Source organism: Enhydra lutris, unplaced genomic scaffold (genome assembly GCF_002288905.1).
Source record: "Enhydra lutris kenyoni isolate GAN:26980312 unplaced genomic scaffold, ASM228890v2 scaffoldscaffold5, whole genome shotgun sequence".
NCBI classification, from domain to species: Eukaryota; Metazoa; Chordata; class Mammalia; order Carnivora; family Mustelidae; genus Enhydra; species Enhydra lutris.
The window spans coordinates 42,546,138-42,569,380 of NW_019154089.1; positions in this window are offsets into that span (position 1 = coordinate 42,546,138).

Consider the following 23,243-nt stretch of genomic DNA (forward strand, 5'->3'; position numbering starts at 1 on the left):
AGTAAGTGCAAAATTTTCTTCCAGTTCTCATGTTTTGTGATTCTAAGAATAGAGAATATTCTTTAATGGCTGAAATAATAAGAGTCATCAATGTTTACTGAGCATTTTCCATGTGCTAGACACTGTTAAGTAATTGCCTTATTGCATTTCATTCTCAGAAAATGTCTACAAAAAAGGCAATGCTATTACACCGCATTGACAAGGTGAGGAAATGAGCATTAATGAGGTTGAGACTTGCCTAAGTTTCCAGGGAGGAAAATGTAGAACAGAGCTGTGAATCCAGGCAGTTTGATGCAGTTTGACTCAAGGGCCCAAGTTTTAGGTATTCTATACTACAACCAAAACAATGAAAGCTTTGGTTTGCTAGTACAAGATTTACCTATATAGTTTTACTCACCAAGTACGTAGAGTTAATAGAAATTCTAAAGATAGTATCCCCGAGCTAAGAGGAAAGATAGTAACTTCTTTATAGACTCCACTCTCCCTGTCAAATCAGCAAAAAATGTAAAGAAAGCTAACAATAAATTTGCCAACACCACATAGGGTAACTAGAGTAGTTTAATTCAAAATCCAGAGCAAGAAAACAAGCAAAAACCAAAACCCTATGCAAACAATAAAACATACATTTCTGGGGCACCTGGGTGGTTTAGTCAGTTAAGTGTCTGCCTTTGGTCCAGGTCACGATCCTGGGGTCCTGGGATGGAGTCCTGCACTGAGTTCCCTGCTCAGTGGGGAGCCTTCTTTCCCTCTTCCTCTGCTACTACCCCCTACTTGTGCTATCTTTCTTTCTGTGTCAAATAAATAAATAAATAAAATCTTAAAAGCAAAATCAAAAACAAAAAACCATACATTTCTGAAAAGCAGAGCCTGGTATGGTCCTCACGCTAACCTCAAGTCCAGAAACCCTCTAAGTGAAGGGAGAAGTTTTCCTAATACCTCCAAACCTGGAAGAAAACAGAATGTTGATCCCCTTCCCCCCTAACTTCTGAAGAAGCACAGTGGAAATCCCTACTGGTAAAGGTGAAGTGAAAGTAATAGGCCTTTGGAATTAAAATTCTAGCACTACATTCTGAGTTGGGGAAATGATTCAAAGTTCAATCATATGTCTCCTCCAGGAATGGTCCACCCCTCTTCTCTATCCCCACTCTAAACTTGATACAGTATTGGTTGTCAGATAAAATGTTTATAATAATTATTTATTGTTTATCTGGAATTAAAATTTAACTGAGTATCTGATATTTTTATTTGCTACAGGATGTGTTAGTTAAATTTGAATTTCAGGTAATCAATGAATATTATTTTAGAATAAGTATACACAAAATATTGCATGGGACATACTTATACTAATAAAAAAATACTGCTTATCTGAGTCTGTTTTTCTTCACTTCAACCTAGATGACATTCTTTAGGAAATAATATTTCTTGCAGTGAAGAAATATTCAAGGTTTAAATTTTGTTAGTTTATTCTTTCCTTATTATGTAAAAATAAATGAAATGTTTTAGATTTTAAAAAAACCTCTTTATTCTTGTTGTTCTATCTCCTATCTTCTTATTTGTGTACCTACCAGTCTCCCTTATATATTTATACTTTCCTATCTCTGTGTATTCCAAAAAGTTAGGATAGTATTTACCTAATGGTAATGGTGATCATTTTCCAGTAGTTGTTTCAGGGTAAGTTTCAAGGGTTTTTGCACTTTCTGCATTGTTTGATTCTTATTGAGTATATATAATGCTCATAGAAACAAGAGAGGGAATAAAAAAGACAACTGAAATCCAAAAGTATAAGATGTTAGTAGTGGATAAATCTAGCTAATAACAATCATGAGTAATTATTATTTCCTCTTAGTGTTTTTTTAAAATAAATTCTAAGCATATATATATATACATAGATGTATATATATATACATATAAAATCTTATATCATTTAGAAATAAAAAGCTTAAAAAATGGGAAGGCTTATAAAATATTAGAATTTCCAACCCCCAAGAAATGAATCTGCCTGTTTGTAAGAAAAATGCAATATACATACTGGACACGGAAAACAGGCAACAAGAGGGAATAAAAAAGGCAAAGTAATTGAGGAGATTAAAAAAATACCTTCTGTTGACAGCCAATTTTAGACATCTTATAGAAAGCCAGTCTTGCATTATAAAATTATTTCATGGCACAATTCTCATTTACTATCTTGCATGCAGACTGGTTTTACCCCATATGAAGACTGTTAAATTTCCATTTGCTTGTCTTCTACTCATGGAATCTACTTGCTGATTACAGAGAAGCAGGAAGATTTAGGGCTTTCTCATCCCAATTTTCCACTTTGCTTAACACATGATGACTGTTCTACTTGAGTAAGAAACCAAAGACTTGTGCCCAGGACTAAAGAGTGATGATTGATGAATCCAGAATTACCCACTTCTCCACTGTCAAGATATTTCTCTTAACTACCTTTCCCAGATCTTGAACTAAGCTCAAATATCTCATTCTGAAGTGTTGGTTATAATCATCCCAGATGTAATTAATCTAAAATGGCTAACTAGAGTATTAATTAAATTTAGATAAACCAGGGGATTTTTTTTAAATAGAAAAACTTTATAGGGGCATTTTGTTGCTGTTGCTACAAATATGAAACCTCAAGAAATAATAGTGAAAAATAAAAAGATAATAATAAAATGATGAATAATGAAATTATAATTATTTATGTATTTGTTTACTTTTTTACATAGATGTATAATTTATGAGTCTGTTTTATATTATCTAATTTACATGTATGAACAAATACTTATAATAATCACAAAGTAACTGTTATTTTGGCCATCACCTTCAGGCCCTCCTCCATACCACTCGAATAATGATTCTCATCACATTAGATGCTTACATTTGCCCATTTGTGTCATCTTGAAACAGGTTCCACCACCCTCCCTCCCTTGCTCACATCTGATCAATCAGGAGACTATATCAAAATAATTTTGCCACAACTACATTAAGAAGACAACCTCTCTGCCTGGCATCTCCAAGCAAGAAGCTGAGTATGGGCCGAGCTAACAACTAGTGTGGTGGACCAGGCTTTTCAGCAGCTCTGCCCAGACTCGTCTTTCTGGAGTGGGGCTCACACCACCCATCAAGCAACCCTGAGTCCTCCGAAACGTCCCTGAAAACTATGGTCAGAGTCACACTGCGACCGCGGCGATTTTTCCCAGGGGCCTGGAAAGGGCTGAAGGAGTGGATTCCGTCTCAACAGAGGTGCCAGGGGCAGAGGGACCAATGAGGCCAGGTTTGGGGAGGGAACTACGCAAGCAACCAGCAGGAGTCTATCACATTCTAGAATGCCGGCCCTGCAGCGCAAGACCCAGACTGCAGGCACGGACTCCTGAAGAACTACATCTTTCAAGGTCAAAAAGTCGGAACACCCCCAACTCACGGTTCCATTATTCTTGTGGTCAGCTGTTCCTCCCGGTAGCCGCGAGGTTCTAGAATTTGTGCCAGGAGTCCACTGCTACTGCTCCTCAAGCCTTTCCCCTGAAGAACAGCCTTGCGGCTTTCATCTCTCTTTCCGACCCAGCCCGACTGCCAGCACCCTGCATTGGGGACCAGAGCCCTTTAGCCAGGCTCCTCTGTAACAAAGTGTTTTCCTCGTTTGAAACTATGGGGGAAGCCAGAGGGCGAGGGCCAGGAACTGGTGGTGGGGGTGGAACGTGGGGCGCCCCAGGAAGGTAAACAGGAACCCACAGATGGAGCTCGCAGGGTGCACGACGTGGCTTCAGGTGGGGGGAATTAAATGTAGGTCCTGATGGGAGGGCAGGGAGAGAAAGGGCTGCGAAGTGCTCAGCATCAGGCCAAGATCCCAGAATGTCCAACTCCGGCGTGAGGTGCTGCTGCTACAGACACTCCTCCAGGAAGAAGCCTGATTTCTCCGAGATCTTGCAGATCTACGGGTGCCGGCAGGGGAGTCGGGAGAGGAGAAACATCAGGCGACCCGGCGCTGGAGGCTCTGCTCCCAGACTCATTAGGCCACTATCAACCAAACTCCAATTCTCCCGGATGCTTTGAGCCCGCCGTCCCCCACTCCCCTAGAGACAGTGCTGCTGACGCTTTGCTCCAGGGGCCAGGCCAGGTGTGGGGAGAATGGGCTCTGGCTCAAATGTTATGTGTGCAACAGAGGAACTGGAAGTCTGAGGGGGGAGATGAACTGCGCAGGCGCCGGCCGAAAAGCTATGGCCATCTAGACGACCGAAGGCCTGGTGGTGGCGGGGCGCAGATCCGGATACTGGTGCCTGAGCTCTGAGGTGCAGTTCCAAGTCAGCCAGGGTCCCAGGGTTCATGGCCTTGACGCACTGTTCCCTAATCCTCCGGGCCCTTGTTCTTCCCACAGCTGCGAGATGTCTAGCTCATCCTAGGAGATCAGCTACAGGTAAATTAAAAGAATACTTAAATAAGTTTTTTTTTTCCCCCTTAAGATTTTATTTATTTATTCGACAGACAGAGATCATAAGTGGGCAGAGAGGCAGGCAGAGAGAGAGGGGGAAGCAGGCTCCCTGCTGAGCAGAGAGCCGGATGCAGGGCTCCATCCCAGGACCCTGAGATCATGACCTGAGCCAAAGGCAGAGGCTTAACCCACTGAGCCACCCAGGCACCCCAAATAAGTTGTTTTTTAATGATAAGCGTACCATTGCTTCCAGAACAGCGGGAGATTGATATGGTGTGAGCTAGATATGTATTTTGGAGAGCCTCTCCTTTTCATAATACTATACAAGACCTCCTAATATTTTAAATATTATTAACAACTGTTATTTGTAGACTACTAAGTATTTGGATATTATTCTATTTTGTGTAGATATTTGTCATACAAATGAAATGAAAAACGTCTTTCCTTTTGAATAATGTCAATGGAGGGCAAGTATTGTATATTGTGATTTATATTTCCTGTGATTGGTATAGAATATTCTAGCACCTAAGAAAGTGGAAAGTATAGTCAGAATAGAGCAGTTTGCCGCTAACTAGCTTTAGGACTCTGAATAAGTTCTATCAACACTTTCTGAACAAGATTCAGTTTCAGGTAGAGAGATAACCCAAATTTTATTGGCCACACTCAGGTCATCTGTCCACACATTGGTCAGAGGAGAATTGTGTCCCTTGATTTACAGTCTTTTTGTTTGTTTGTTTGTTTGTTTGTTTTTGTTTTTGATTTACAGTCAGTCTTACCAAGGCCGTGCCCAACAGGGAAAGGTTATTTTTTTAAAGCAAACTGATATATTTTTACCAGAAGGGGGACCAGATTCTGGGAAGACAATAAAATGGATTTTCACTTAAGATAGGATGTCATTAGTGTCCTAACAGCTTTAGTTTCTTAACATTCTATCATTGGTTTATTCTATTTACTGGTGCTTTATATGCTGCTGTTCTTCATTTAGAAGTTGCTAGAAACTGTGACAAAGTATATTGCGTTTGTGATGCACATTTTTTTACCTTCTGACAAAAGATAAATCAAGTCATGTTAAGATTTTCAAGAATTTAACAAACATTGATTTGAATCAGGCAGCACTAAATCAAAAGTGGTTAGGAGCACTTTGCTGACAGGACATAGGGTAAAGGCTTTTTAAATAACACATGTGAAAGCAAAGCAAGAAAATTAATTGATTAGGTATACCTTGAGCAGTTGCCTTATTTGGGAAAGTGTAGTTGGCTTTTTGTGATTGGTTGTGCCCAAATTTCATTTTCTCCAATATGAGTGTATTTACAGGAATAGACTCTGGTTTTAGATTTTGGTTTGCTTATGTAGGCTACTAATGCTTTGTAGCCACCCCAGTTTAATGACTTCTTTGTTTAATTAATTTAATACTTCTTAATATCATTAACTGAGAGAAGAAATAGTGAGATGGAAAAGAAACAAGGATTTTTATGTAATTATATCCGGGAATACATTAAAACTATGTGGTACATTGGGAACAGTAAGAGATGTTAGATTATTATCAATTCACTTGGCTTCCATGCTACCTGAATTTTGACATACTGTAAAGAAAGAAGTCTCGTTTAAATGTGTGAGTGAACTCTTCTCCCATGTTTTTTACTCTATCTATATGATGATTAATCCTACACCTATATCTAGACCAGACTTCTCTTTTTTAGCAGAGTGTGTTTGGCCTACTGTTTACTTGACACCCAGACTAGACATCTTTCTTCTCAAACCTTCTCTTCTTCCAGAGCTCTAAATCTTAATGACTAAAGCTAGAAAACTTGCAGCCACCTGTGACTTTTCCCTTACCAAACATTAATTAATTGTTTGAAAATTGGTTGGCTCTACCTCCTAAATCACTTTGTTCTCTGCCCAAATTTTGATCCACGTGTTTAATGCTTGCCATTAATTAATTAATATAGCATGCTGTCTGCCAATTGAATAATTCACAGAAGTGGAGAAGATAGACACAACAAAGTATGTATAAATGCTATTTTGGTGGTATGAATAAATTGGCTTACATATTCTTGGGTAGTGTGCAGTAGTGGGAAAGGGATGCTACAGAAAGACAGGCCTGAATTTGAATCTTGATTAGCTGGGATGACTTTGGGCAGATTATATAATCTCTCTTAACCTCCTTTCCTCATCTATTAAATTGGAGATAAAATTATCTACCCTATGGGACTCATGCAAGCATTATATGAGATTATGTGTATGTATTGTGTATATGTGTGTATGTGTGTGTGTGTATATATCTATCTATATATAAAATGTGTGTGTATATTTACATACATATAAAACATGAGATTGTATATATTATGTATATATATTACATGAGATACATATATGTAAGTTTATACATTTAACATGTATTTATTTCCAAGTACTATTTGCCAGACACTGTTCAAATTTTTATATTGCTACTACCTAAGGAAATTTATAATCTAGAGTAAAAAAAAAAAAAAAACTAAGTCTAAATTAGAGGTGACTTACTATGTGATAAGTGCTGTTTTAATACCCTATGGGTAATAATCCACTTAATTTGTAAGATAATCCTATGATGTAAGTGGTCTTAATATATTGACATTATAATAAAGACACTGAATTACAGATAATGATAACTAATTTGCTCAAGGTCATACCTCTAGTAAGTATGGACCCTGAGTTTCAATTCAGGGGCTGGAGCACCTGGGTGGCTCATTCATTTAGTGTCTGCCTTTGGCTCAGGTCATGGTCTCAGGGTCCTGGAATCAAGCCCCTCATGGGGAAACAGGGATGCCTGTTTCTCCCTCTCCCACTCCCCCTGCTTGTGTTCCCTCTCTCGCTGTGTCTCTGTCAAATGAGTAAATAAAATCTTAAAAAAAAAAATAAATTCAGGGGCTTGTAGGTTGGTGTTTGGATTTACTTTCCGAAGGAGCTGACCTTTATATGAAATTATAATAACTTGTGCCTCTTTTCTTTATCCAATAGCCTCTTGAGCTAGTATACTTACTCTCCACACCATTGCGTTATTGACACATAAAGTGAGGAAATTCATTGTAAAAACACAGTGTTAATCTCTCTCTCCTCCATGGTGGTTTCATAGGATGGAAAGAGCCTAGGCCTCCAAATGACTATTAAGAGTAGAGCTGACTTTATTGACAGTGACATGAGTGAAGGTGTGTGTGTGTGTGTGTGTGTGTGTGTGTCTGTAGACAGTATTGTTTATGATGCATAATCCAATGAAAGGAAAGTATTTTTTCTTATGGCTGAATCACAGAATGCTTGCCATTGATTCCAGGAATTTGGGACTAAAAGAAATGAAAGGAAGACAGTAATAATGTCAAAAAATTTGTTTTGGGAGGGCATTTTGGTGGTGGGAGTTAGGATAAGAGGTTTAACAAAGAATTTCATATTGGTTATATAAAAACATTAACTAAAATCTCAGTGAAGGCTAAGTATTATTAGAGGAGTTCATTGTCTTGCAAAGTAATAAAATCACACTCCCCAAGACAAGTTTTTTTTTTCTTTAGATTTTGTTTATTTGAGAGAGAGAGAGAGATGACACAAGCAGGGTGGAGGGGTAGAGGGAGAGGGAGAAGCAGACTCCCTGCCAAGCGGGGAGCCCAAAGATTCAGGGCTTGATCCCAGGGCCCTGGAATCAGGACCTGAGCTGAAGAGAGTTGCTTAACTGACTGAGCCACACAGGAACATGAGAGAAATCTTGTAGGTAAAGTTTAGTGAGAACAGATGCAGGTAAAATAAAAAGTAATTGATTTGTAGAAGTTTATATATGATGATACTATTTTATTGATGAAGCAGTATTTATATGAATTTTCGAAGAGTAAAGGGAGGTGCTGGCAATTTAACAATTTATCTTAGCATTTAGCGAATTACACATTCAAGTAAACTGTTGGACTTACATATCATAGGAACAGGTGAATAATTTTATAACCTAATACGTGGTATTGGATTAAATTCCCTGCGATGACATTACCTGGATTCATCTATTCATTGAACATGTTTGCGAGCATCAATGCCTTTCTTTGGGTGCAAGCATATAAAGAATTCTCTTTATTCTTTTAATAGAGTACCTCAAGCAAATACCAGAAATTGAGCTGTGGGTGAAGAGGATGGGATTTTAACTTTTTACCTTCTTGTATATGATGAATGAAATTTCACAACCAAGTCTATCTTACCTTTATAGTTTGCCATCCTTAAAGAAACTTGTTATCTCTCAAAAAGCACTGGTGAGTTCATAGAAATTGCTCAGAACTGCTTCCTTTTTTTTCCCTGAGGGGAAAGTAACTAGCAGGAGTCAGACACTCATCTGTCTTTTACAGCTGGTAGAGCAAGTAGTTTAGCAGTTTATATTTGATTTATCTGTATGCTGTTCAGTAAAGCTTAGCATTTAAAAAAAATGTGACATTAAGTTAGCAAGATCACTTATCAAAGTAGGTCTGAAGAAAGAGTCTGAATTTTCTTTCAATTTCCACCTGAGCTTTTTAAATGCTGACCCACTGGCAGGTGCTTACATGAACACTTGATATTGTTCTTTGACACCATCTTGGACAAAAATAAGCCTTTCTTTGGGTTTTGCATACTCCATGGGAAACCAGAAAATGTACGGAGGTGCCAGATGCAAAGATCAGCAAGACTATAAAAGGACAAACAACCCAAGGTACCAGATGTTTCTTCTTTGGTTGGAAATTTTGCACAGAATATGAAAGATGAAAATGAGATCAGGAATGAGCAAGGGCTGCACTGAAAAAAACAATTGCAAACTTTTCAAATAAAAAGGAAATGTGAATTTTGTGAGAATGTATTCTCACATCTTTATTGCCTTCCTCCAGGTCCCCTCTAGGTTGACAATACTCTTAATATGCAGTCCTTAGGCAAATACCATCAAGCATTCCTGAAGAAAATACCCTTTCTTAAGGTGGTAGGAAAACTATATTGAAAAAAAAATTTTTTTTAAAAAAAGGTTTGAGTGTAGAATGAAAACATTTGGCTGTTAACATTTCTGTCAGTTATATATCAGTTTACTTTCTTCAAAGCACCAGTTCCTCTGGCTATCATTCATGCACACTTATTTTTCCATGTACTTTTTTTTGTCTTTGATGTGGAATAAAATTTTAAGCTTAACCAAAACGTATTCTCTATAATATAGGTTAGATGTGTTTAAAAAAAACTTGTGGTAAGGGGCAAGATGGTGGAGAAGTAGGAGACGCTGTTTCAACCGGTTCCCTAAAGTGAGCTAATTATCTCCCAGAACACTATGAACACTCATAAAATCAGCCTGAGATGTAGGATTATACACTTCTGGATCTCTAGGGGGCAAAAGACGCCAGTGGACAGGTAAAGCGGAGTGAGAAAATCGGATTGATATCGGCAGATAAACAAAAGGGGGAGGGAGCCACCAGAAGTGACCCATTGGAAAGTAATTCCCCAATATGAGAGTGTCCTGTGATTGCGGACTAGCATTAACTTGGGAGTCTAGTTAAAAGTACTCAAAAAGAGCAAAAGATCTTAAGCGGCAACTGGTGGAATCAGGTGGTCATGGGCATGGGCCTAAGCCCATGGACCCAGGACAGCCACTGCTGGCGACCACCCGTGCCAGAGAGAGTGCAGCAAAGCCTCCAGGCTGTGGTCCCTGAGCCCCAGGCTTTCCGCTGCTTGCACCAGCACTAGGCTTTGCGTACTTCTGCACACGTGCATGAGGGAGTCTGGGTGGATACCAGCCGGTGCTCTCTAGAACCACAGCCTTTTGCACTCTGCATGTGCACTGCGTGACTGGGGACTGATCTGCGATACCCACCCACACCTAAGAGAGCTCCGTGTGGGCACTAGCCTGTGGGCGGTAGGACTGGCGGAGAGTCTGAACACTCCCAGCCTGGGCTTGAAAACCTCAGTGCGCTACCTCTGGTTGGGATCTCTTGGGTGGTCTGTGCCCCAGACAGCAGTCCTGGCAAATGCAGCCACTGGAAGCGGGCTCCCTGGACCAATATTGCTCATGGTTTTCGTGGCATGGGGGTGCAGAGACAAGCAGGTACTTGGTGCACCCCCTGAGATGGTGGCTGGGGGTGCACACTGCCTGTGGGAGGTTGCACAGTTCAGCAGAGTATACAGAGGGGGAGTCTGTGTGTTCTGGACCACCCAGAGAAGAGAAGACTGAGGCTTCTCTCAGATGGATGTCTGGGCGCAGTTTGCTTTCCACTAAACCTCCAGAAAGCCAAAAAAGCCGCCATAGAACAAAACCTCCAGAGAACAAAAGCCTGAAAAACCGGTTTCCACAGAGCCCAGCTCCATGGTGGGGAGCAGGACTCAACCCAAGCAAGACTGACTGAAAAACAATGCGCAGGCCCCTCCCCCAGAAAGCAAGCAAAACAAAACAAAACAAAACAAAACAAAACAAAACAAGAGGACAACTACCACAGGGTCCCCATAAAGCCCCAGTATTGGGGGAAAACAGGATATTAAGCTCCTGGTATTGCCCTAAAACCTGTATATTTCATATAGATGCAACTTTTATTTTTAATTCATTTTCCCTATTCTTGTTCTTTTTAATTTTTTTAACCTCTTTACAATTACAACGAGAGGTTCAATACAACATATTCCATAATAACCTTTTAACTTGTACTTTTTTCATACATATACTTGTGTTTTTCTTTTGCTTTTCTATTTTTTTTAATATACATGTAGATATAAGCTTAAGGTAATCCTCTTTCCCTAATCAATACTACCTCTATATATAAACCAGTTTTATTCTCCCTTTTTCTCTGGAAAGTTGAGTCCTTTAACAAGATATCAAGATATACCCAGGAAGAATCAAAATAACTTTCCTTGCCACACTGAGGATTTATAACCATAAAGAGTCTTTTTCTTCTGTCAGTGTTTCTGTGTATTTGTTTTTGTTCTGGTATCATATAAATCTTATACTTGGGGTTCATTTTGGCTGGGTTCTTTTTTTTTTTTTTTTCCCCTTGTCATTTACTTTTGTCAGTCTTTTTGTTAGTCTGTTTTTGTATGTATAGCTTATAAATCTTATCTTTGGGGCCCATTCTGGCTTGGTCTTCTCTTCTTTTTTTCTGTCTCTTTTTTTCTTTTTTCTCTTTTGGGTGGTGACTTCTGTTTGCTCAGAAGCATTCCAGGGTGCACCTTGCCTGAATCATGGTTGATATATTCAGCTATACATCCCCTCAACCACCTCTCACCAAAATGACTAGGAGGAGGAATGCCTGACAGAGGAAAAATTCAGAGACTGTGCCCTCTGCATCAGAGCTGTTGGATATGGACATAAACGGTATGTTGGAAAGGGAATTCAGGGTAACAATTATCCAGGCAGTGGCTAGGTTGGAGAAAACTATTAATGACAACATGGAATCGATTAGGGCAGAAGTGAAAACCTCCCAGGAAGAAGTTAAAAATGCTATTAATGAGATCCAATCTAATCTAAATTCTCTAACAGATAGGGTAACCAGGGCACAAGATAGAATTAGTGATCTAGAGGACAAACTGACAGAGAAAAATGATCAGGAGGAGGCTGGAAAAAACACCTTAGAAGCCATGAAAACAGAATTAGGGAAATAATTGATGCCACGAAACATTCCAATGTCAGAATTATTGGGATCCCTGAGGGGGAGGAGAAAGAAAGAAGACTAGAAGATATAGTGGAACAAATTCTCAATGAAAATTTTCCCAATAGGGGAATGGAACCAGTGTTCATGTCCTAGAGGCAGAAAGATAACACCCCAAGATCAATGAATCTAGAGAGACCTCAAGACACTTGACTGTGAAACTGATGAAGCATAATTATAGACAGGAGCTCTTGAGAGCAGCTAAGGGGAAGAGATTCCTTATGAACAGAGGAAGGCCCATCGGAATAACATCAGACCTGTCCACAGAAACCTGGCAAGCCAGAAAGGGTCAGCAAGACATATTCAAGACACTAAATGAGAAGAACATGCAGCTAAGAATACCTTTATCCAGCATGGCTGACATTCAAAATGCATGGTGAGATAAAAAGCTTCCAAGACCAGCAAGGTTTAACAGAGTATGTGACCACCAACCCGGCACTACAAGAAATAATAAGGGGGTTCTATAAAAGAAGAAAGAACCCGAGAGTGTCATAGAACAGAAATTTATGGAGACAATCCATAGAAACAAGGACTTCACAGGCAACATGATGTCAATAAAAACCTATCTTTCAATAATCACTCTCGATGTGAGTGGCCTAATGCTCCCATAAAATGGCACAGGTTGCAGATTGGATAAAAACAACAGGACCCATCTATATGTTTCTACAAGAGACCCATTTGGAACCTAAAGATACATCCAGACTGAGAGTGAAGGGATGGACAAGCATCTTTCATGCCAATGGGCCTCAAAAGAAAGCTGGGGTAGTGATTCTCATATCAGATAAATTAGATTTTAAACTAAAGACTGTAGTCAGAGATAAAGAAGGACACTACATCATTCAAAAAGGGTCTATCCACCAAGAAGACCTAACAGTTGTAAATGTTTATGCCCCCAATACGGGAGCAGCCAACTACATAAGACAACTATTAATCAAGATAAAGAGTCATACTGATATGAATACATTAATAGTAGGGGATCTTAACATGCCACTTTCAGTTATAGACAGATCATCCAAGCAGAATATCAGTAAAGAAACAAAAGCATTGGATGACACATTGGCCCAGATGGACCTCATAGATATATGCAGAACATTCCACCCTAAAACAGCAGAATATTCGTTCTTATTGAGTGCACACAGAACTTTCTCCAGAAGAGACCAGATAGTGGGTCACAAATCAGGCTCAACTGATACCAAAAGACTGAGATTATTCTCTGCATATTCTCAGACCACAATGCTTTGTGACTGGAACTCAACCACAAGAAAAAGTATGGAAAGAATTCAAACACTTGGAAGCTAAAGACCACCCTGCTTAAGAATGTTTGGATCAACCAGGAAATCAAAGAAGAACTTAAGCAATTCATGGAAACCAGTGAGAATGAGGACCTTTGGTTGAAAACCTGTGGGATACGACAAAGGCGGTCCTAAGGGAGAAATAGATAGCAATCCAAGCCTCCCTCAAAAAATTGAAAAATCCAGAATACACCATATCTCTTTACACCTTAAATAACTGGAGAATCAACAACAAATTAAGCCAATCCCACACACAAGAAGGGAAAGAATCCAGATTAGAGCAGAGACCAATGAGATAGAAACTAGAGATACAGCAGAACACATCAATGAAACTAGAAGCTGGTTTTTTGAAAGAATCAGCAAGATCAATAAACCACTGGCCAAACTAATCCAAAAGAAGAGAGAGGACCCAAATTAATACAATTCTGAATGAAAAGGGTGAGATCACGACTAACACCAAGGAAATAGAAACAATCATCAGAAATTATTATCAACAGTTATATGCCAATAAGTTGAGCAACCTAGATGAAATGGATGCATTCCTGGAAACCTACAATCTTCCAAAACTGAATCAAGAAGAAATTGACAACCTGAGAAGACCAATATCTAGTAACAAGATTGAAGCAGTGATCAAAAACCTCCCAAAAAGCAAGAGCCCAGGACTTGACAGATTCCCTGGAGAATTCTACCAAACATTCAAAGAAGAAATAGTACCTCTTCTCCCAAAGCTGTTTCAAAAAATAGAAACAGAAGGAAAACTTCCAGATTCTTTTCTTGAAGCCAGCATTACCCTGATCCCCAAACCAGGCAAAGACCCCATCAGGAAGGAGAATTTCAGACGAATATCCCTGATGAATATGGATGCCAAGATTCTCAACAAGATCCTAGCTAATAGAATCCACCAGTACATTAAAAAGACTATCCACCATGACCAGGCAGGACTTATCCATGGGATGCAAGTGTAGTTCAACATTCACAAATCAATCAATGTATTAGAGCAAATCAAGAGAAGAGAGAAGAACCACATGGTCCTCTCAATGGATGCAGAAACGGCATTTGACAAGATACAGCATCTGTTTCTGATTAAAACCCTTCAAAGTATAGGGATAGAGGGAACATTCCTCAACTTCATAAAATCTATCTATGGAAAACCCGCAGTGAGTATCATCCTCAATGGGGAAAAGCTGACAGCCTTCCCTTTGACATCAGGAAGGATGCCCACCTGTGGGAAGGATGCCCACGGCAAGGATGCCCACCCTCACCACTGTTGTTCAACATAGTACTAGAAGTCCTAGCAACAGCAATCAGACAACAAAAAGAAATAAAAGGTATTTCAGATTGGCAATGAAGAAGTCAAACTCTCTCTCTTTGCAGATGACAAGATACTTTATATGAAAAACCCAAAAGACTCCACCCCCAAACTACTAGAATTCATACACTAATTCGGTAATGTGGCAGGATGCAAAGTCAATGTACAGAAATCAGTTGCTTTCTTATACACTAGCAATGAAAATACAGAAAGGGAAATGAGAGAATGAATTCCATTTACTATAGCACCAAGAACCATAAAATACCTGGGAATAAACCTAACCAAAGAGGTAAAGGATCTATACTCGAGGAACTACAGAACACTCACGAAAGAAATTGAAGAAGACACAAAAAGATGGAAAACCATTCCATGCTCATGGATGGGAAGAATAAACATTGTCAAAATGTCTATACTGCCTAGAGCAATCTATACTTTCAATGCCATCCCGATCAAAATCCCACATGCATTTTTCAAAGAGCTGGAACAAACAACCCTAAAATTTGTATGGAACCAGGAGAGACCCCAAATTGCTAAGGAAATGTTGAAGAAGAAAAACACAACTGGGAGCACCACGTCGCCTGATTTCAAGCTTTACTACAAAGCTGTGATCACCAAGACAGCATGGTACTGGCACAAAAACAGACACATAAACCAGTGCAACAGAGTAGAGAGCCCAGATATGGACCTTCAACTCTATGGTCAACTAATCTTCAACAAAGCAGGAAAAAATATCCAGTGGAAAAAAGACAGTCTCTTCAAGAAATGGTGCTGGGAAAATTGGACAGCTCTGTATGAAAGACTGAAACTCAACCATTCTCTTACACCATACACAAAGATAAACTCAAAATGGGTAAAAGACCTCAACGTGAGGTAGGAATCTATCAAAATCCTAGAGGCGAACATAGGCAGTAACCTCTTTGACATCGGCCACAGCAACTTCTTTCAAGACATGTCCCCAAAGGCAAAGGAAACAAAAGCAAAAATGAACTTTTGGGACTTCATCAAGATCAAAGGTTTCTGCAAAGCAAAGGAAACAGTCAACAAAACAAAGAGGCAACCCACAGAATGGGAGAAGATATTCGCAAATGACACTGCAGACAAAGGGCTGATATCCAAGTTCTAAAGAACTCCTCAAACTGAACACACACAAAACAGCTAATCAGGTAAAAAAATGGGCAGAAGACATGAACAGACACTTCTCCAAAGAAGATATACAAATGGCTAACAGACATACAAAAAAATGTTCATCATTATTAGCCATCAGGGAGATTCAAATCAATACCACATTGGGATACCACCTTACACCAGTTAGAATGGCCAAAATTAACAAGACAGTAAAGAATATGTGTTGGAGAGGATGTGGAGAAAGGGGAACCCTCTTACACTGTTGGTGGGAATGCAAGTTGGGGCAGCCACTTTGGAAAACAGTGTGGCGATTCCTTAAGAAATTAAAAATAGAGCTTCCTTATGACCCTGCAATTGCACTACTGTGTATTCACCCCAAAGATACTGATGTAATGAAAAGAAGGGCCATCTGTACCCCAGTGGTCATAGCAGCAGTGGCCACAGTCACCAAACTGTGGGAAGAACCATAATACCCTTCAACAGACTAACGGATATGGAAGATGTGGTCCATATATACTATGGAGTATGATGCCTGCATCAGAAAGGATGAATACCCAACTTTTGTATCAACATGGATGGGACTGGAAGAGATTATGCTGAATGAAATTAATCAAGCAGAGAGAGTCAATTATCATATGGTTTCACTTACTTGCGGAGCATAAGGGGTAACACAGAGGTCATTGGGAGATGGAGAGGAGAAGTGAGTTGGGGGAAGTCAGGGGGGAGATGAACCATGAGAGACTCTGGAGTCTGAGAAACAAACTGAGGGTTTTGGAGAAATGGGGGGTGGGGTTGTGGGTGAGTCTGGTGGTGGGTATTATGGAGGGCATGTATTGCATGGAGCACTTGGTGTGGTGCATAAACAATGAACTCTGGAACACTGAAAAGAAATAAAATAAAATGAAAAAAAAATTCTAATCCCATACTCTTACTTACCAATTTCAATTCCAGAATTCTAAAAACTTCTAACCAAAATTTTAATCTAAAATCACTCTGGATTGTGAATGGCCTGTTTTTGGAAGAAATAAAGAAAAATTATCTCTAAAAAAAAAAAAACTTGTGGTAAGGATTTGAAATGATTATTTAATTAGGGAAAATAAAGTAACACTTTAAAAGTGAAGTAGTCTTTTATACAGATTTCGTACATCACTTGGAAATAACAAGTGAGCCATCTTTAGCTCATACTCTCAAATACCAGAAGCAGGTAGTTACTTGAGTAACTAGTTAATTTTACAGTAGGGCAGCAACTTTTGAGGATGAATCATGACTTTTCGAGTGAAGGTAACACTTTAGTCTTTCACTTGATTTGGATACAGAATCAGCATATAGTGGTGGGTAAATGACCCAGTTCTGGCCAATAAAATGTAAAGAGAAGTTTGCTGGAAGTGGGTGGTGTTCTGCAAAGGCTTTTATTTCTTGATAATGAGGGCAGATCTGGCTTTCTTCTTAACACTCTCTTCCAGCAAGATCTTCTAGGCAAGATCTTAATGCCTGAAGCTCCAGTGGCCATATTTGGTCAAGAGACAACAAGCGTGAGGATGAAAAGTCAACAGGGTAATAACCTGAAAATAGAAAGTGCCTGTGGCCTTGACAGCATTCTTGAACAGCTATCCAAACAAGAAACTGCTTATTTTGGGGCTTCTTAAATACAAAAAACAAACCTTTGTTTAAGTCAATATTAGTTGAGCTTCTTATTTTTTTGAGGCTGAGATTGTCCTGGATTAATACAAATAGCTTGTATTGATAACACCATATGTCTATTTTATTTAATTTTTAAGTTTACATGCAGTAAGATTAACTTTTTAAGGTACAGTTCTATGGATTTTAGTAGCTGCATAGATTTGTGTAACTGCTACCGTGACCGGATGCAGAGCAGCTCCATGACCCCAGATCGCCCTCCTGCTATTCCTTTGTAGTAACACCTTCCTCTTGCTTCTAAAGTCTGGTACCCACTGATTTGTTCTCTGTCAGTATAAATTTGTCTTTTTGAGAATACCATAAAAATGTAATTGCACAGTACAGAAACTTTTGAGACTGGCTTAATTCACTCACCATAATGTTTTTGAGATTCATTCAATATATTGCATATGTTGAGTTTGTTCTTTTTTTTTTTTTTTTTTTTTTTTTTTTTTTTTTTTTTTACAGAGAGAGATCACAAGTAGGCAGAGAGGCAGGCAGAGAGAGAGAGGAGGAAGCAGGCTCCCTGCCGAGCAGAGAGCCCATTGCGGGACTCGATCCCAGAACCCTGAGATCATGACCTGAGCCGAAGGCAGAGGCTTAACCCACTGAGCCACCCAGGCGCCCCGAGTTTGTTCTTTTTTACTGTGGAGTCCATTGCATGGATGTTAACTTTTTTTTTTTTTAAGATTTTATTTATTTATTTGACAGACAGAAATCACAAGTAGGCAGAGAGGCAGGCAGAGAGAGAGGGGGAAGCACGGTCCCCACTGAGCAGAGAGCCCAGTGCGGGGCTCGATCCCAGGACCCTGGGATCATGACTCCAGCCGAAGGCATAGGCTTTAACCCACTGAGCCACCCAGGCGCCCCACATGGATGTTTACTATTAAAGGAGGTTGGATTTTTTGCAGTTTTGGAAGATTATGGGTCGAGCTGTTGAAAAACATTTGTGCAAACATGTTTTTATACTCTAGAGTAAATACTAAGGAGTGGGAGTGCTGGGTCACATTTCATATTTCAATTTGTAAGATATATGGTGAATATACATTTTACTTTGTAAGAAACTGTCAGCTGTCTTCTAGAGTCGTTGTTTCATTTTGCATTCCCACAACAAAGTATGAGAATTGCTTTTGTTCCACATTTACGCAAGCATTTGATATTATTGAAATTTTAAAAATTTAAGTAATTTTAATATATAATTATCACAATATATCTTTTCATTTACTTAACCTATTTAAAAAATTTTTTTGTCAGTGTTTTTTAATTTTCAGCATTCGGATGTTTTATTAGGTTCATACCTGATAATTTCATATTTTTCAAGATACTCTAAGTATTTTTTAAAATTTTCATTTCTGATTGTTCTAGTTTCCAATTGCTAGCATATGGAAATATGATTGATATGTTTTTCTTGTATCTTTTGACATTACTTACTTCACTAATTAGTCCTAGGAGTTTTAAAAAATAGATTTCTTATGATTTTTACATAGAAAGTCATGTTACCCATGAATAGGAAGAGTTTTATTTCTTCCTTTCCAATCTGTATACTTTAATTTCTATTTCTTGTCTTATTGTGCTGGTTAGGACCTTCAGTAAGTTGCTGAGTAGGAGTGGTGAGAGTGAACGTCCTTGTCTTGCTTCTAATGTTTGGGGGTATTATTTAGTTTCTTACCTTTAGTAAGATATTAGATGTAGGATTTTTGTAGATACTTTAAAAAAAAATAAGGTTGAAGAAGTCCCTTTATATGGTGAGTTAGCTGAGAGTTTTAATCATGCACGGATTTTGAATTTTGTAAAATGTTCTTTCTGCATTAAGTAATATCATAATGTGTTTTTTCCTTTATTGATATGGTAGATTATGCTGGTTGATTTTCAAATATAGAACCGGACTTTGCATTCTAAGGATAATTCTATGCTTGATCGTGGTTCACTCTTTTTATATATACTGATTAATTTAGTTAGTGAATATTTTGCTGAGGATATTTTTCCTCTGTATTCAGGAAATATATTGGTAGGTAGTTGTTTTTTCTTATCCTACCTTTGCCCAGTTTTAGCATCAAATTAATGCTGGAGTTCATAAAACGAATTAGGATGTATATTCCTTTTTTTTTTTTTTCCTGGAACACATTTTGTAGGATAGGTGTTATTTCTTCCTTAAATGTTTTTTTTAAGAAATGACAGTAAAACAATCCACACTTCTTTTTCAGAGGATTTTGAACAATGGATTCAATTTCTTTAGTGTTATAAAGCTGTTCAGATTATTTATTTCATTTTGGGTGAGTTTTGATAGTTAATGATTTTCATGGAATTAGTCCATTTCATCTAAGCTGTTGGATTTATATGTATAGAGTTGTTTATAATATTCTCTAGTTGCTATTTTTTTTTTTAATGCTTGTTTATTTGAGAGAGAGAGGGAGGGAGAGACTGTGCGCATGCGCACATTGGTGAATGGGGAGAGGGCAGAGGGAGAGAATCTTCAAACACTACCCACTGAGTGCGGAGCCCTGTGTGGGGGTAGGGGGCTCAATCCTACAACCCATGAGATCATGACCTGAGCTGAAACCAAGGGTGGGAAGCTTAATGAACTGAACCACTCAGGTGCCTTGCCCCCAGTTGCTATTTTAATTTCTGCATGCTCTATAGTGATATCTTTCTTTTATTCCCGGTATTTTATTCCTTTCTCTTTTTTCTTCTTTGTGAGTCTTGCTGAGACTTACATTTTTATTCATCTTTTCAAATAACTGCTTTTTAGCTTCTTTGATTTTTAGTGCTTTTTTAAAAATTTCAATGATTTCTAGTTTAATTTTTATTATTTACTTCTTTTTTTTTTTTTTTTTACTTTATATTGCTCTTTTTTTCTGGTCTCATAGAGTGGTAGCTTAGGCTATTGATCTGAGTTTTTCTCTTCTCCTATAACCCTTTAATACCATAAATTTCCTGTTAAGCACTGCCTCACTTGCATCTGATAAATTTGGATAATATATAGATTTGTTTCGATTTAGTTCAAATTATTTCCTAATTCCCTTTGAGGCATACTCTTGGAACCACGAATTATTTAAGAATGAGTTGTTTGGGTCCCAAGTGTTGGAGACCTTAACCTTGAATCTTTATATTATTGATTTTAGTTTAATTCCATTATGGGCAGATAACATACTTTTTGTCTTTTCATTTCCTTTAAATATGTTAAGATTTACTGAACGGTTTATGATACATTCTATTTAGCAATTGCTCCACATGCATTTGAACAGAACGTGCATTATGCCTTTATTGGAAGGAATCTTATTTAGATTTCAATTATATCCTATGGGTTGAGGATGTTATTCAGTTTTATAACCTTGCTCATTTTCTGTGTACAGTTCTAATGCTTACTGAGAAAGTAGTGTTGAAGATTTCAACTAGATCAGTGAGTTTGTCTAGTTTTCATTTTATTTTTGTCAGCTTTAGTTCGTGTATTTGAAGATTGTTTTTATGAATACACATTTTGGATTAAGTCTTCTTGCTGAATTGATTTCTTTTATTATGTAATGTCCCTCTTTATCCCTAATGTTTTTCTTGGCTCTGAAGTCTATTTTGTTTGTTATTAATATAACCACTTCAGGTTTCTTTTGATTAGTTTTGCCTGGTATTTATTTTTCTATCCTATTTTATTTTCTTAATTAAAAAAATTTAAAGATTTTATTTGTTTCTTAGAGAGAGAGACAGTGAGAGAGGGAATACAAGCAGGGGGAGTGGGAGAGGGAGAAGCAGGCTTCCCTCTGAGCAGGGAGCTGGAGCGCTTAACGCCTGAGCCACCCAGGTGCCCCATATCCTATTACTTTTAAACTACTTATAACATTATATTTAAAGTGAAGTACTTGTCAATAGCATAGAACTGTTTCACCTTATTTCAAACCCTTATTGACATGTCCTTTATATTGTATGTTTAGATCATTTACATTTAATGTAATTATTGACACATTTGGAATTAGGGCTACCATTTTATATTCGTTTTTTGATAATTCCTTATATTTTTAGTGTTTCTGTCTCCCCTTGCTTGTTTTCTTTTGAGTTTCTTTGAACATTTTTTTTTAAACTATTTCATATTATCTGTTGTGTTTACTATATTGCTTTGAAAGGGTTTTTTAATTGGTTGCTCTAGGTTTAAAAATACACAGTGAAGTTTTTGCAGTTTACTAGGGATCAGTATCTTACTACCTCATATGTTATATAGAAATCTTATTTTTAATATAGGTTCTTTAACCATTATGCTTTGTTTTGCACTTGTCATACATATTATGTATACATGCATTGAAAGCTCTATCAGAAGATGTAGTTTTTTCCTTCAACCATCAAACATGTATTAAAGAACTCAAGAGGGAAACAGTAATCTATTAAATTTACTGAAATATTGCCCATTTCTATTGCTTTTCTTTCCTTCCTGATATTCAAAACTGCCTTCTGATATCGTTTCCCTCTGCCTTGAAGTGCTTCCATTAGTAATTATTTTAAAGCATTCTGCTAGCTCAAGATTTTCCTTCATTTGTGAATGTCTTTATTACAGCTTCTTTTCTATGAAATATTTTTGCTGAATGTGGAAATCTTGTTCATCAATTCTTTTCTTGCAGCACTTTACAAATGTTATTCACGCCTTCTGACTTTTGTTGTTTCTGTTGAGAAGTCCATTTTTGTTTTGTTTTGTTTTGTTTTGTTTTCCAAATCATTGTTTTCTTAGAAGTAATGTAACATTTTCCTATGGCTGCTTTTAAGATTACTTTTTTATCTTTGCTTTTCAGCTATTTGATTATTAAGTGTATTGGGCATGTTTTTGTTTTTGTTTTGTTTTGGTTTGGTGTGTGTGTTTATCCTATTTGACCTTTTCTGAGCTTCATAAGTCTGTAGCTTTAAGTTTTATCAAATTCTCAAAATTTGAGATGTTTTTATCTATTATTTCTTTAAGTATGTTTTCTATACCACACTTTTTCAATTCTTTTTCTGAGACTCCAGTGACACAAATGTTAGACCTTTTGGTATTTCCCCACAGTTTCCTGTCTCTGTTAGTGTTTTAAACAAAATGTTTCCTCTCTGTTAAGAAGATTGATTTCAAGAATTTTGTCTTCATTTTTTGCAACATTTTAAGAATAACTGCATTAAAATCTTGGTCAAATAATTCCTGCATCTCAGTCAACTTGGTGTTGACATATGCTAATTGACTTTTTACATACAAATTGAGATTTTACTGATTCTTCATATTCCAAGTAATTTTGGATTGTGTCCTGGACATTTTGCATATTATGTTATGAGACACTGAGTCTCTTTAAATTCTGTGAGGAATGTTGACATTTTGTTTTAGCAGGCAAAATATCCAATGGCATTCAAACCACAAGTGCCTTGCTTCTCCCTTGGCTGTGGTTACAATGTTCATTCTGTTTTCAAAGCCTTTTCAGTACTATTCATATCTGCCCCATGTGTGTGCTAGTAGTGGCCAGTCTGAGACTTGGACGGTATCTGTATCTTAGTTCAGTTTCCATAGTCGATATAATGTACTCTTTAGGGTCAGAACCTTATATGCACAGCTCAGTGGTTAGTTTAGTAGTTCATAAGCTAATTTATAAGATTTCTTTTCCCAGCTTCTCACTCTGCTATCTCACTGGTACTTTCCAATTCCCTTGGAGTCCTCAGCTTGAAATATGGGATTTTTTTTTTTTAATTAATTTTATTTTTTATAAACATATAATATCTTTTTATCCCCACGGGTACAGGTCTGTGAATCGCCAGGTTTACACACTTCACAGCACTCA